Genomic DNA, 15,906 nt, shown 5'->3' with positions numbered 1-15,906 from the left:
TGATGTTGGGCCCTATAAAATCACTCATCAATCCAAGAGTACCTTGATGCTGGGCCCTAACAAATCACTCATCAGTTTAAAAATACATGGATGCTGAGCCCTAATAAATCATTTATCAGTGCAAAAGTACCTTTATGTGAGGCCCTAATAAATTATTTATCAGTCCAAAAGTACCTTGATGTTGGGCCATAATAAATCACTCCTCAATCCAAAAGTGCCTTGATATTGGGCCCTAATAAATCTCTCATCAATCCAAAAGTGCCTTGATATAGGGCCCTAATAAATCTCATCAGTCAAAAAGTGCCTTGATGTAGGGCCCTAATAAATCACTCATCAATCCAAAAGTACCTTGATGTTGGGACCTAATAAATCACTCATCAATCCAAAAGTACCTTGCTGTGAGGCCCTAATAAATCACTCATCAAACCAAACGTACCTTGATGTTGGGCCCTAATAAATCACTCATCAATCCTAAAGTGCCTTGATGTTGGGCCCTAATAAATCACTCATCAATCCAAAAGTACCTTGATGTTGGGCCCTAATAAATCATTTATTAATCTAAAAGTACCTTGATGCTGGGCCCTAATAAATTATTTATCAGTCCTAATAAATCACTCATCAATCCAAAAGTACATTCATGTTGGACCCTAATAAATCACTCATCAATCCAAAAGTGCCTTGATGTTGGGCCCTAATAAATCACTCATCAATCCAAAAGTACCTTGATGTGGAGCCATAATAAAGCACTCATCAAACCAAAAGTACCTTGATGTGGGGCCCTAATAGCTCACTCATCAAACCAAAAGTACCTTGATGTGGGGCCCTAAAAAATCACTTACCAATCCAAAAGTACCTTGATGTTGGGCCCTAATAAATTATTTATCAGTCCAAAAGTAGCTTGATGTTGGGCCCTATAAAATCACTCATCAATCCAAGAGTACCTTGATGCTGGGCCCTAATAAATCACTCATCAATCCAAAAGTACATTGATGTGGAGCCCTAATAAATCACTCATCAAACCAAAAGTACCTTGATGTTGGGCCCTAATCAATCACTCATCAATCCAAAAGTACCTTGATGTGGGGCCCTAAAAAATCACTCATCAATCCAAAAGTACCTTGATGTTGGGCCCTAATAAATCACTCATCAGACCAAAAGTACCTTGATGTTGGGCCCTAATAAATCACTCATCAGTCCAAAAGTACCCTGATGTGAGGCCCTAATAAATAACTCGTCAATCCAAAAGTACCTTGATATGGGGCCCTAATAAATCACTCATCAATCCAAGAGTACCTTGATGTGGAGCCCTAATAAGTCACTCATCAATCCAAAAGTACCTTGATGTGGGGCCCTAATAAACCACTCATCAAACCAAAAGTACCTTGATGTGGGGCCCTAAAAAAATAACTTGTCAATCCAAGAGTACCTTGATGTCAGGCCCTAATAAATCACTCATCAATCCAAGAGTACCTTGATGTGGAGCCCTAATAAGTCACTCATCAATCCAAAAGTACCTTGATGTGGGGCCCTAATAAATCACTCATCAAACCAAAAGTACCTTGATGTTGGGCCCTAATAAAAGACTCCTCATTGCAAAAGTATCTGATGTTGGGCCCTAATAAATCACAGATCAATCCATAAGTACCCTGATGTGAGGCCCTAATAAAAAAATCTCATCAATGCAAAAGTACCTTGATGTTTTGCACTAATATAAATCACTCATCAATGCAAAAGTACCTTGATGTTCCTACAAAAAATAAAAATGCAAGGTCAATAACGAGATTATCTCTAATTGGGTTAGCTCATTTTGTTACTTTGTCTAGAATTGCCTAGCGCCGACTGACCGGCCGACAAGCCGAGTAATAGACGCAGCACTAGCGTTGCATTCTGAAAGTTAAAATAGAACTTCGGCTGATGACCGAAAGTCAATATCATTTTCGGCCGAAACCGAAAGCTAACTTTTTGGCTTCGGCCGAAACAGAAACTACGCCGAAAGAGGCCATTTGCCAACTTTCGGCGCCGAAACAGAATTTCGGTCGGCCTCTATTACAGAGGCTACCAAAGGTCTTCTTCCCATGTTGGAGAAAACCGCTAAAGTAACTGGAAAAATAGCACAAAGAACTATATAAAAGAAAAAGATTCTAAGAGAACTTCAAAGGATCGTATACCAGAACCAGAACCAGAATCAGAACCAAAGCACGTAAGAGTCAGAACTGAAGTGAATGAGAAATTTACCAAAAAGAATATTTCCTTCATAGAAAAAATTAACGCGGTAAGATTACCTTCACTTGCCGTGCAGTTTTAATCGGAGAGAAAAATGTATAAAACTTGAGTACGCTGATGATGTTTCGTATACGCTACGGAAGTGATCGGGTCCAAAGTAATGATCAAAGATATATTGCATTTATTGATGGGATAACACAATTACAACAACAACAATTACAACCACAGCCAGTATTAACAACAGCCACAAAAACGACAACAACTACATCCAGTTTACAACAACCACAAAAACAACAATCAAAGCAACCAGTCCAAACAACAAGTGAGGAAGAAGAAGGATGGCAGGATGCAAGTTTTACCCCCGCGCCACTTGAACTGGTATTGGTTCAGGTACCAGGGGAGTGGTCTTATTTGCTCCATGTCCCAATAATGTCCTTGCCGATGTTGAACGATTAGAAATTCTGATTGGCGGAAGATGAGCCGGTAATAATTCCCCAGAAATTATTAATGCAGCAGCTGATATGTTTCAAAGCTTATTTACAAGTGGTATATCATGGACATTAATGTTTATCGGTCTCTCATTGATGAGATCGTTGATGATTACCACAGTGATTGAGGGTATGCAATTAGATCAGTGATAATAGAATAAGATGATCATACATAACGACCAACGTGGACCGATCATGGTCGGGGTGACAAATTCGCGATTACCTACATATAAAGTTACCTACAGAGATATACTCGGTGATGTTGTTCAGGACCGATTCATAAGGATATCCCCAAAAGCAATACCGATTGATGTTGTTTATGATAAAGGTGTTGGTGATGTTGCTAGTAAAGCATTCTCAGCAATCAAGGATAGACTAGCACGATTAATACGTCGAAAACCTCCGCCATTAAAATTGCCCAGCACTGAGGTTATGCCTGTAAATGTCAGTAAAATAATAAATTAAGCTGCAAATAAAAAAAGTAGTAGAGTTGGCTGGTGTACCACTATCAGAAAAAGAAAAAATTATAACTGCTAATCTAATAGCAGGAAGTGGTCTTCGTGTTAGACGTTAACAATTATAATAAAATGTTTAAACGTGTACCTGATCCAGAATTTGACATAGATGAGTCAGTGCGCGATTATCAGTATTATTCTTATGATGCACGAGAGCCAAATCAGCGTGGACAAATCGAACTGCAAGTTCAGGATACAAGCAGGTTATTGAGGTCTCATTCATTGAAGTAGAAGGTAGACTTTTACAAGCAGATGCTACAAGAATTATAATTGGTGATCGACCCGGCTTTGATAACAATGGTATTATGGCGTTATTTAAAAGTGCCATATACATGATTGACGGAAGACCCAATGAATCATACCTGGAAAACGTTGATATTACCACGACGATACTTGGCCTTGCAAGATACAGCGTTAATTACTCGAGATCAGCTGGTCCATCAATGATGTTTGCAAAGGATACAACTGATCATCTAGAAGACAGAACGTAAATGTAGGTGATGTAAGAAACGCTGCATGGGATGGGGTTGTTAATGAACGATGAATTCAACTTAGGATTTACGACACGTAGATTAATGTTAAACGATTCTTCCTAAGCCAATTTTGATTTACTTGATGCTGATAAAAAATTCAACATCAGAAACTTCAGAGTTGTTTTTATGCATGACCAATTAAGAAAACAACCAAACTGTATTGAAACTGGTATCATTAATCTCGATGGAAGTTCTGGAAAAGGTACTTATTGGGTTGCATATGTGATTTATCCAAGTAGAGTTGTTTATTTTGATTCGTATGGGTTGGCACCACCAAAAGAATTTTTCAAATATGTCAACAGAGTGCAAAGCACTCATCTTCAAAATATTCCTCTCTGGTATTCAACATTACCAACACAGACAATAACCGATCTGCCAATATGTGGCTGTGAAGCACTCGCTGTACTCGTCGCTGTGCCAAGGTCGCTGACACCACCTCATACAGTGAGTATACAAGTAGAAGCAGATTTAAATCTATTATAGAAAAAGAATCTAAAATAGCCATTACTGTTCACGAACCAACATTATCAGCCGCGATAGAAGTAAACTCGCTAGAATACGCCATATATATATGTATATATCAGTCATCGATCAGACGCGTGTTAGGATGGCTAGAAGTGCATGAAGTACATGTACAACCACCAGCAGTGATGCCACAGCCAACATGTGTCGAATTCTCCACAGACAAACAAATATTTTTAAAGTATCCAGAATATCGAAAAAGAGAACCACGAAGGCTTATATAACCATGGAGAGATTCGGATGGTAATATAGTTTCTGGTGCAAAATCTTATTTTATTGCGTCTGATGGTAAAAAACTTTATAAATTAAAAAGAACTGTGCATGATGTTTATTATAAAACCCATAATCCATTTATCAATGAAAAATGTATCACATCATTTTCTGACGACATTAAACCTGAGCACGCACGTGTACTTGGTGACCTATGAAATTTATTTTCAAGTGTCGCACAATACTACAATAACGACATATAACAACAGATCATTGAAATGACACAACATTTAAACCAGGTTGCATCAGACCTAGAGTTTGTCAATCGGATTATTGTCGAAACGGTGATTGCCAATGAAAATTTCGTTGATCTCGGATCCCCCATAACAACACTAAAACAATTATTTCTCGTTATGAAATAACCGAAACAGAATTATCATGATCATGCCAATGAGATTATCTAAAATGAATTGTGTTGCAAAACGAGTAATGGAACGTTTTACAAATGCAACATGTGAAATAAACTAACAGATCTACGACGTGAAAAAATGAACAAATGGGCTGAATCAGTCAAAGATAAAGGAGCTACAATAAATGATGTTGCTAAGGTATAAAAATTACTAAAATTTCCAATAATAGTAAAAACAAAATAACAGGAGAAGTATTATACGAACCAAAATATTTATCGAAAGGAGCTCTGACAAATATCGTTGATCATAATGCGCATGCTTGGACTTCTGCTATAATAATATTTCCAAGAGATAGAACCGTTTGATTTTACAAAGGAGATATATTTGATTTTATTAACGAAATTTGTAAGAATGATCCTGTATCAGTGTGGTTATTTCTGAGTTCTGAGGAAAACTACGACGAATTAATTAAACCTGATTGAAGTATCTGTATCAAAGACAACAAATTTGATCAGTCTGTAAGACCTAATGGTGAGATGTATCGAACAGAATTTCTTCATACAAAAATGAAAGATCTTGCGTCGAAATACACCATTCGCGGATCATTTAACTAGAGAGAAAAGTTCATGGAAACCGACTCGGTTTGATTTTGTCGATGATATAATATCAAGTAGCAGCGGGGGGGTGGGGGCGAACAGACTGTAATTGGTTCACCTGTATTTCGCCAAAATACGACTTCCTGGGGGATCACAAAAATCGTTAAAAAAATGCGATACTCAGCGTAAAACAACTCCGTCGATGACAAATTGGTTTACCTGTTATCGCTGATAGGTTTTTTTTCTTCGATGCAACTTAAGGAAAAATGCGCAATCGTCGGTGACAAGTTGGAGGCGCGCCCTCCCTGCTGCTATAAATTAAAATTTTTATCTAACCCGATTCGATACCGTGTTCGAGGATCGTGTAAAGTAATTGTTACAAATCCGTGCGGGGTTATTTTAGCACGACCAAAGAAATTTTTAAATCTATTCATGTCCATATCACCGCTTCACCAGGTCTGATGAATATTTCGTAACGTGTGAGTATCGATTCCGTTAAACACAGCAAGAATATTATAGTTATCCCTGATCACTTTAGGGATCTGTGTATACCGCTGAGTCACATAAATCATATCAGTGTTTTTGTGTCTGCCTCTGGAAAATATCCTAGCTGGATTTGATTGTTTATCAGCATTGCATCATCGTACACGACTAAATTGTTAATTGACCCGTCAAGATCATCTACAGATGATGCTTCATTAACATCGGTTATAAATTCAACATCATCTCCCTTTTCATGTAACGATTTTGCGCTTTCATTAAAGTCTTTTAACACTTCGTAGCAACGCTGATCGTCTAAAGATGGAGCTACCAGATATAATTTATCCCACTTCATTATTAAATTAAGTAACAACTGCGTCTTACCACTCCCAGATGGACCAATGATAATCATTCGAATAGAATTTGGTAACGCAGCAATATGCTTAACTAGTTCTCGTTTTCTTGTAGCAGAAAATTCAGTGATCTCCATTAAAATAATATAAAATAAATATGGATTTATATTGTGTGAAATGCAGGGCGCGCACGCCAACAAGTGATCTAACAACCATTACAACAAAAAATAATAGATCTGCGGTTACGGGCAAGTGTGAACGATGCGGTACAAAGAAATTTAAATTTATTTCCACTGGCAAGTCAGGTGAAAAACCAAAACCAAAGCCAAAACCAAAGTCAAAGCCAAAACCAAAGTCAATGCCAAAATCAAGTATAAAAAAAAAAACAACACGGGGGTGACATCGCAGCAAAATTAACAAAACTACCTGGGACTCCGTGGGCTAAATACCGAGGAGAAACATCTTCCAGGATATAATTACTGCGGTCCTGGAACTAGACTTGATATCAGACTTGATGACCAAGATCAACCAAAACCAGGTGAGTATCTGATAAACGCTATTGCTAAGGCTTGTCATGCTCATGATGTAGGTTATAAAAGTAAAAATCTACAAGATAGGCATCTGGCGGATGTGAAATTAATTCACGCGCTAAATTCCATCACTGATAAAACTCTCAAGGAAAAATTAGCTAGTTTGTTAATAAAATCCGCATCGAAAGGTAAATTAGCGCTAGGTGCTGGTAATTAATTATAATGGAGTCGATTTATTATTCCCCAAAAGGATATTGGAGGGGTAGCGCAGCAATTAGTAAACTCGCTGAAGCAGCAAAAGTTACTCGCGTTACTGCTAAAAATTGGTTATCAAAACAGGCAATTTGGCAAATTTATCAACCACCGCCTAAACAAATTCACTTTGCACATTTTGATGCTAGTGTTCCTAATGAAGTTCACCAGGCTGATATATTATTTCTGTCACATGATGCCATTAAAATCCGAAGACGTCAAATAACATATAAATACGCGTTAACTTTAGTTGATGTTGCAAGTAGATACAAAGATGCAGAACGTTTAACAACTAAAACAGCAAGTTTAAACGAATTTATCAACGAGGACCTCTACAATGGCCACATCTATTACAAATTGATCCTGGCAAAGAATTTCAGGGTGCAGTATCATCGCTAATGAAGCAACATAAAGTCACCATGAGACGAGGGCATACTGAAATTCACCGTGATCAGGCAATTGTTGAGCGATTTAATCGAACACTTGCTGAGCGGTTATTTGGATATCAGTACGCGAAGGAATTCATTCAGGACAAGAGATCACGCAAATGGGTTGCAAGATTACCAAATGTGATAGCTGCATTAAATAATGAAATTACTCGAACAACCAACATGAAACCTATTAACGCAATTACCAAAAAACATATACCACAACGACGTGATTTTTCAGCACAACCAATACTGGGTGATGTCACTGTGAGATATTTATATGAACCAGGTGAACTTGAAAACGGTAAAAAAAGAGCGACTGATCCTATTTGGAGTATTTACCACACACAAGATATCTAACATAACTAGATCTACTGGTAGACCAGCAATCTACAGGCTGGATTCGACTGCTCCTCAACATGGGTTTACACGTGAACAACTACAAGTAATTCCCGAGGACACACAATTACCGCCCAGATCACTTAACTAGCACTGGTGCCAGCACCTCGACGTCCATTACATTCAAGACATGTCAGCATCACATTTTCGCGTGTATGACCAAGACGATTATCTTTTCTATCTACAGTAAATTGTCTTGGATTATTACTCAAATACTGCTACAACATTACACAATTACAGCTTGCACAATGATTATTCTGCTGTTGCTTCAGTGTCATGATAAATTCAACATCAAGGTCAAATTCTCGATTATTTTTTTTTTGGTCACTTTGTTTATAACCAGCTAATTTTTTTCTTATTATATCGTTGTCAATATCTTCATTATTGATCATTGACTCATCCAAGACAATTCTCCGCATTTGAGATATTCTTCTGACTCTGGACACAGCCAAGTAAACTACGTTTGACCACTCGATACGATCATCAATGATCCAACAACTGTATCAGAGATAGCCAGTCCTTGAGAAGAATGAATCGTCATTGCGTATCCAAGCGTCCACGGGGATTTATCAGCGCGCAGTGCATCTTCAACAACATTGACATCAACTGCGACAATATCATTCAACACAAGATTCTGCTTCCTCCCTGACTGTCCTGGTATATCAACGTCAATATTCTGTAACCGCGAATCAGCTGGTCTATAACACAATGGCACTGGCAGTGTTGGAAATTTTTTCTTGTGTAATTGAAATGACTGTTGTTGAAGTGTGTCTCTATCTTTCTACTTGGCACTATCAAATCGTATGGTCTCCTCGTTTTCCAAAAGTCGTTCAAAGAAGTTTCTGAAATCACCTTGCGCATTATTTCACATTGAATTTTATTCGGTTGTAGTCTGATTAATGTTTTAAATTCCTTTAATTCTGCATCAAGAGATCTGTGATCATCAGTCACTACTTCGTAATAATCAACAAAATTCTTCAACCATTCGTGTGGAGATGGTCCAACAAACGGAGGTGGCTGACCGTGATCGCCGCACATAACCACTGCAGTATTTTTATTAATAACCAATCGAGAAATGTTTTTAATGTTTCTAACGGTACCGTACATATTTCATCCCAAATTATAACTTTTGGAATATATTTCTCTCCCATTTGATCTGAAGTTCACACACCACCGCTGTATTTGAAAAAGCTGTGATAAGTACAAGAATTGACTCCTCGTTGTTTCATCTCCCGCGCGAGTCTGTGTGTAGGTGTTAGCACAATCATATCTGAATTCCGAAATAATTCAATCGCTCGAGTTGTCTTACCAGAACCTCCTAGCCCGTTCAAATAAACCGTTTTGTGTCTGGATACTGTATCATACACAGATGGTACATTCGACATTTCTGATAATTCTGATTTGCAATAACTATCCTTAACCGCAACATCAGCGGATTCACAATAACAATGTAACATTTCTTTTTTTATTCTCCACGAACTCCATGATTCATCATTACTTGTGAAACGAGCCAGTAATTCTGAACATCTTTTATCGATATAAAATGAATCCGTAGCAACTCTAACTGCAGTGTCAGGAAATCTATTTATCATCGATGGCAAATTTATAGAAACATAAGCAAGCATCGAAGATCTTAGATGTGTGTACTGAGGTGATTATCCATTGATGTAACTAACAATTGAGCCCAACCGTGTTCCGTCAGACAAGTAAGCATCTTCCCGATTACAAAGTATATTTATCTCAGTGGCATCATTAATCATAAAATCTAATTCAACATCATCTATAATCAATCGTGAGTGATGCCGTTTATGATCATATGCACCACCTGAGTAAATTTACCGATTATTCTTCTACCGACATCTTTTGTTGTTTTTTCACTGTTATTGAGTTTAATCTTAGGAATATTAGAAGCATCATTAACAGTGACATCCGCGGACATGTCCGGATATTCCTGCGCATATTCTTCGATGACTTCATCGAGACTGATACGCTCCGGTGTTGGTAACCAAACCGAAGTCTGCGGCCGATATGATATAATTGCTTCACTGACAACCAACGATATCAATATTTTACTGTCAAGCATATATCGTAATAACACTATTGGCGTCCAACGTTTCTCCAAGAAGTGTCTGCCAAACCAAACATAACAGCAAGGGTGAAGATTTTCAGCGAATTCAAACGACACTACACGAGCAAATCCTGTCAGGTCAAAATCAGGTAATGGACCATTAATTGATACTCTTACCATCTCATGACAAGGATGACCAAATCTTTTAAAATATTCAGCACACTCGCCCATCCCAAGAAAACTTCCGGGATAACACACGGCCATGTCCACGGAAATCATCTCGCTAATATTATGCTCGGTGTTCCACAAACCGCCATGTCCGTATTCGATACAACTGACCGCTGTTACAGGATACGCTCGAGCTTAATATGGTTTATCAATCCCAGTTAACATTCCTGGTTTGGAATCTTTACTTAACAGAGCGGTTTTTCCATTAGCAAGGACAGGGTCATGTTTGTCACGAATAATCCACGTATCGGAATCCGCCTGCACAATAAACTTTATTCTGAAATGATATTTCTGATTGAGGTAATCGATAATTGTTTTCGCTCGTGCATCACTCATCGTAGCATCAATGACTTCGTTGACACCTTTGGTGTCGCGTATAATTTTGAATGTAGACCACACGTAAGATGCTCCATCATTACGAAATTCTTCTTTGGCATCTCTGATAATATCAAACAGACCAGTCAGGGCTTGCCTCCGCGAATCAGGGGTTAGTCTGTCAAGATCGAATCTAGAAGCTTTCCGGGGTTTGATTGCAGATAATCTCTCAAACTCCTCCATATTATATTTAAGACAAACATTTAAATAAGAAATATTATATATATAATGCCTCAAACCAATCAGTGCAAGTGGTTTAAGGTAAGATCTGTAACTCATTGTAACAAATCCTGCACAAAAGAATTTTGCGGGGAACATTCCCAAAGCATTCGAAAAGGGGGTTCAGGACCAATACCGTGTCTGCGATGTGGTGTTAGGGTCAGGGGTAAAACACAATTATGTGCAAGTTACGGGGGGAAAAGATACCTTGAACTTAAAAGATATTATGATAAAAAAAATAACAATGATGTGCTGAAATGTGAGCGCGATTATATAACTAAGTTTTGAGACAAATATAAATTAGACAAATAACATTATTATATAAAATGAATCAGGAATTTGTCCGACACCCTATAATCAAGAATTACGAAGCGTCTCGTAATGGAATAGTTAGGCATTGCAGCTTGAAGAAACCAGTTGTTGTAGTTGGTAATGCTGGTTATCTCCAATTTACCGTTTGGGTAAGAAAAATTATCTCTGTCATCGTTTTGTGTTTGAGGTTTTTCATGGGGTGATCAAAGACAGTCTTGTGATCGATCATTTTAACGGAGATAAACTAAATAACTCTATTCACAATTTACAAGCCATCACGCAGAGCGAAAATTCTGCACGTGGGAATGTTGGGGGGAGCAGAAGGTCTAAGATGGTTCAATCTTTAAATATAGCAACCGGTGAAGAGAGAATATTTCAGTCAATGGGCGCGGCTGGCTAGTACTTCAGTATTCAGTCGCGTTCGGTTCGATTTGTTACAGATAAAGTGCAAAAATCATCGTTTTCATACAAGTTTAATAGCTGGATCAAATTTTCTTATGTAGATGCAGATAACGGAGATAACTCTACAGCAACTGTGTAAAAGTCAATCATGCAATTATCTCCCCCTTGATTTCATTAAGGTGATTTCATCAAGGAGATTGCGCAGCACATATCATTACCTGTAAAGGTAATATATTATCCAGCGGCGGGCAGAACTGTATACTGTTTTTTTTTTACAGCCAATTATAACCGTCTTATCGTATGCACACTACGCCGCAGTCTATTTTCGCATTAACACTTCCGCGTTTGATAAAATCAAAAATTGTCAGTACAGGTAAATGTTATTTTCACAGTAATGTTTAGAATCTAGTTCAGAACTTAAATTCAGCAGTTTAGAATCCAGTTCAGAAAATCAGCTGCAGACTGTCAATAGTTACCTATATGATAATTTTTAAATCCTATAACATTAGATAAGACCATGGCGCAGTGGTAAATCGGCTGACTTTCGTCCCCGACTTTGTCAATGCCAGTGGATGGAATCTCGTAACGGACATTATGTCGGCGATACCGATTAATATGGTTTTAATTGGGGAGCGGCAGCCGAAGCCGTTCATGTACATATCTCTCCCACGTCAAATCGTGGGGGTGACGTTTTTCACCCCTGGGATTTGATCGGGGGTGGGGGTATGTACATGAATGCAATACACAGACAGCCTTCTGAATACTCTAACATTTCGCTTCACTTTTGTTTAGAGAATTCGCTGGAGGTATGTTTGTAATGCGCTCCCCAAAATAAACAGTAGCCTTGGATGCCTAAAGCTCTACGTCACATGGGTCCCACAAAAATCACGAAGGATGCCGAGAATCTACAAGAAAAGATCTGTAAGACAAAAGTCTCAAAGATAAAATCTCTAGACAAAAGTCTAAAAGGACCTCGTGAAACACATAGGCCAATGATTTTTTTTCTTCTTTTAAATATATAATTATATAAATAAATACGAAAATATCAATGATGTAATTGTTGCTATTAAAAAATTAAAAGAAAACGGAATTAATATATCTGATGAATTAAATCCTAAAAAAATCATGTCTGATTTCGAAACACTACATGAAGCTAAATTGGAAGGTCGGTATATTTTACCTGCTCAGTATAAATTTATGAAGAAAATCCAGAGTTATATATATAGCTACAATAGAAGAACAGCGACTAGATGAATTTGTTCCTCTCTGCCGTGCAATCGAAAAGATTAGATCAGCATTATCTGAAGAATACGAAGCCAGGAAGGTAATTCATACTCGTGCAAGACAGTTGAAAAAAAATTATGTCAGATCGTGAAGGATCGAAGAGTTAGATCCCTTGATTACTGGGAAATGAAGTCAGGTACGTGGAAATGAAATTGAAAGTAGAATGTCAGTCTGGTTGCACCGACAGTAAAAAAAAATATTTCTTACCTGCATCAATCTGATTTTTTTACCTACATCAATCTGATTTTTTTACCTGTATCAATCTGATTTTTTTTGCCTACATCAATCAGATTTTTTTACCTGCATCAATCTGATGAGTTATTTTCACTTCTATCAATCTGACCTGCATCTATGAGTTAAATAATATTTTCTTAAGCCGATCAAATTTAATGCAGGAATGCGCGTAATTTAAAATCTGGTCTCTGTCACATGTGATCATACAAATACGTTTTTGCTGCAGTTCATCTAACTGTCCCTGCGTTAATAAAAAGTCTTCATTACCGAATACATCAATAACTAAATCAACTGTGCTGACCGGGGACTGCATAAAAAACCTCTTTGATGTAGTTTTCAAGTGCTTGTTTGTCGTGTATAAAAACTTTCATATGGTGGTACATTATATAATACTCACTTGATTAATTAGAAATCAAGGTCTGTCAGGAAAAAAATAAATTTCTTTGCAGATTTATTTTTTACTGAATTCGCATGATTTTGACTAGTAAACACCCCATCAGAATTAACAAATCGGTCGATTATTATGATTTTGACTAGCTAAGTACTTTCCGAATTAACAAATCGGACGATTTTTATGATTTTGACTAGCAAATCAGTCGATTTCCATGATTTTGACTAGTTAATTACCCTTTAGAATTGAGAAATTTGACAGTTTTTCAGTAAAAAATAAATTTCTTATAATTCTGAGCGACAGTAAAAAAAATATCCACGCTGACTGTCAGGAGAATTATTTTTTTTAATGAGATTTTTAGGATAGAAATCTTTAGGGTCTTACAAGTAAATTAATATGTAGTGTTTCATGCCTTAAATCCAGAAGGTGGCCAGATTGGTGAGTTAGTTTAAAATTTATTCTTGATAACAGTGGACTATAACACTGCAAATAAACCTTTTGGGGTGAATGAATAAAGAACAAATCCTTGCTGGGCTTGATTTGATACTGTAGTGTCTGTGCTGTAGCTGCCATCAATGACATCACACACAAGATTGACCGCGACCACAGGGGTTATATTTACGATTTCGGGGGATACCTGTCTGCCTGTCCCTTCTGGGTCATTGTTGTGCCGGAGAATAGTTGCCGGCGGCAGTGTTTTTCTCCATTCTGCGAGTATGTCATCAAAAAACTTATCAATGATTTTGGCGGTGGATCTTTTTAGTTCGTCTGCGTTATACCCGGGAAGTTTAAAATTCGGCAGATCGGCTTCTGTTGTTCTGTATTTGGATAAAAATCGTTGTTTAGCGTTGGTTTTATCGTCGTCAACAAGATCGATTATCGCCTGAATTAATCGCTGGTTAAAATATTCCACATCGAATATAATCTGATTTAATATCTCAATTTGTTTAATGATTTCGCTGCGTGAACTTGTTATATCGAAAAGATGCTCCTGAAAACTTTGTTGTAGTCGCTGAAGTTGTGTTTCATGATCTTGATTAGCAACCATAAAGTATCGACTGATCACATTCAGGTTAATATTGGTATATTGTTTTTTTTCCCTGTCGATCGTATTCATAAGCAAAAAACTATTGGAAATCAGAACCGCGAAGTTCAAATATACTACCTAACGTTCCCAGTTGTAAAAAATGTAAAAACCCCTCGTATAATGGTTGAACTCCGTGGTATGATTTATTGTCCGTGACATAATCAGACTTTGTCGGTTCTGGTGGTATCGGTGGTGCTTCAGGTGGAATTTCAGGCCATCCATACACTGTTCTGATCGAACTTTGATGTACATCCACAGCGTAGTCTAGGGTGCTTATTTCGATTGCAGAAGACAGGGTTGGTTCATGAACGGTTATTTTTATCTTGGATTCTTTTCCTGTGATATTTTTTATTTGACGTTGTAATTCCTCATCGATTTCATCAATTTGACCCGGTTGGTGTCCCAATGACGTTCCAGTTGGGTGTACCATCGGGTCGGTTTTTATTTGCAAACACAAACGAATTATTTCCTGGTAATCCACCCGATGATTTTGATCTGATATTGGGCCAACTGTGATATACTCGTAATTGTGCTAGTGCGATTTCTTTCACGGGAATTGCAGTTGGAAATTAATATTAAATTCAGGGTTAGTCGAGCTTACCGTTATCATCGACGTTTTTGGGGGGCTTGTATTTTCGTCTATGTCGAGCAGAGCTCGATGAAGTAATTGTCATTATTTATCTTTGTTGTTTTTAAATGGCGGGTGCAGTCTTCGTATATCTTAACCATTAACGCGAATTCGGAATCTGATATTGTTTCGTCGTTGAGGCTTGATGATATCAACAACGATAATTTTGAGTATGCGGCTGTTACTGTGTTTAGTTGTATGACATAATCGTGCAATTTTGTGCTCGTGCACGAGGATATTTTTTTCGCCATTATATTAAAAACACCTGCGATGGCAGTTGATGAAGAGACGCATATCGTCACTGCGATTGTTACTGGTGTTAGTGCTGATAATACTACTCCGGTGGATGCAACTAACGCGGATACTGAGTATACTAACGCATCCAGGATGACTGCTCGTCGTTTATATTTTTTTACTTTTAGGATGTATTTGTCGATGAGGGTTTTTAACTCTGATTGTCATTCGCGCACTTGATCATATATATATTGTTGCGCATCTAATGTTGTCGTTGATGCTGTCATTCTTAACTCCGTTAACAGCGCCATTTATTATCTTACGCAGTAACCAATTGAGGTGTTTCAGCTACGAATTCCAAACACCACCAGTAAGATGTTGCGTTTAATGTCTTATCGGCTGCTTCCAGTATAAATTCCTCTTCGGTTCCGCTATTTATTATTACAGTCACAACCCCAGAAAACCTGTCGGTGGAATGTCGCCAGGGATATGTTGTAAAAATCTC

This window comes from Sinohyriopsis cumingii, chromosome 6 (assembly GCF_028554795.1).
Source record: "Sinohyriopsis cumingii isolate HCF-2022 chromosome 6, ASM2855479v2, whole genome shotgun sequence".
NCBI classification, from domain to species: Eukaryota; Metazoa; Mollusca; class Bivalvia; order Unionida; family Unionidae; genus Sinohyriopsis; species Sinohyriopsis cumingii.
Note: the sequence above shows the minus strand (reverse complement) of the source record.